Raw genomic sequence first — 1,406 nt, 5'->3', positions numbered from 1 at the left:
GGCTGGCTCTCTACTTTTATCAGGAATGTGTTGTAAATCCCAACCTCTATACCTAGGGGGACAGGTGGGGCTTTCTACTCCCATAAAGTTACAGCCTCAGAAACCCACAGAGCGGTTCGACCCGGTCCCACACGGTTCCTGTGAGTCGGAAATGGACTCAATGGCAGGGAGTTCACACCTGTGGAAAGGAGCCCTGGTAGGGTGGTGGTTTAAGTGCTGGGTTGCTAACCACAAGGCTGGCAGTTCTAACTTACCAGCTGCTCCTCGGGAGAAAGATGAGGCTTTCTACTCCCATAAAGATGTAGTTTTACAAACCCTAGAAAGCAGTTTTACGCAATCCTACAGGATGTCTAAGGAATTGAATTACCCATTGGGCTGCTAACTGCAAAAGTCAGTAGTTAGAAATCACAAGCCACTCCTCAGGAGAAAGATGAGGTTATTTTACTCCTTAAAGATTTAGACTCAGAAACCCACAGGGCTAGTTCTCCCCTGTCCTACCGGGTCACTAGGAGACAGAATTGACTCGATGGTCGTGTTTTGTTTGTTTTTTACGGTTGGCTAAGGAGCCGTAGGGGTGCAGTGCGCTATGCATTGGGGTGCCAAATGAGGTTGGCATGTGCTAAAACCAGTCACTTCCGAGTAAGAAACGACCAGGCACAGAATTGAGGTAAGTTTTCAGCAGCTTCTTCCTCCAAAGTGGGGAGTTCTTCTTTGTTGTCTGTTCCTAGTCTGGAAGCTTTGCTGAAACCTGTTCATTTTGGGTGACCCCGCTGGCATATGAAATGCCAGTGACAGCTTCTAGCATCACAGCAACGCACGACAAGCTGAAGCCCTTGCTGGTGAAGTTCAAGCATTGCAACCTTCAGTATGGATTACAACTTAATGTAAGGAAGACACTGTCATGTAACATCCTCACAACTGGACCAACAGGACAAATGGAGAGAAGGTTGAAGTTGGCAAGGATTTTGTCTTACTTGGATCAATGCCTACCATCAATGCTCATGGAAGCAGCAGTCGAGAGATCAAAAGAAGCCTTGCATTAGGTCAATCTGCTGCACAAGACCTCTTTAGAGGATCGAAGAGCAAGGCTGTTACTTTGAAGACTAAAGTGTGCCTGACCCAAGCTTTGGTATTCTCCATCGCCTCCTGTGCATGTGAAAGTTGGACATTGAATAAGGAGGACCATAGAAGAATTGATGCATTTGAATTGTGGTGCTGGAGAAAAATATTAAAGGTGGCATGGACTGCTAAAGGGACAAACAGGTCTGTCTTGGAAGAAGTACAGACAGAGTGCTCCTTAGAGGGAGGATGGCAAGACTTTGTCACACTTTGGACATTTTGTCGGGAGAGACCCGTCCCTGGAGAAGGACATCATGCTTGGTAAAGTGGAGGGGCAGCGAGAAAGA

Source organism: Echinops telfairi, unplaced genomic scaffold (genome assembly GCF_000313985.2).
Source record: "Echinops telfairi isolate 266 unplaced genomic scaffold, ASM31398v2 ScPeMD7_7459;HRSCAF=8497, whole genome shotgun sequence".
NCBI classification, from domain to species: Eukaryota; Metazoa; Chordata; class Mammalia; order Afrosoricida; family Tenrecidae; genus Echinops; species Echinops telfairi.
Note: the sequence above shows the minus strand (reverse complement) of the source record.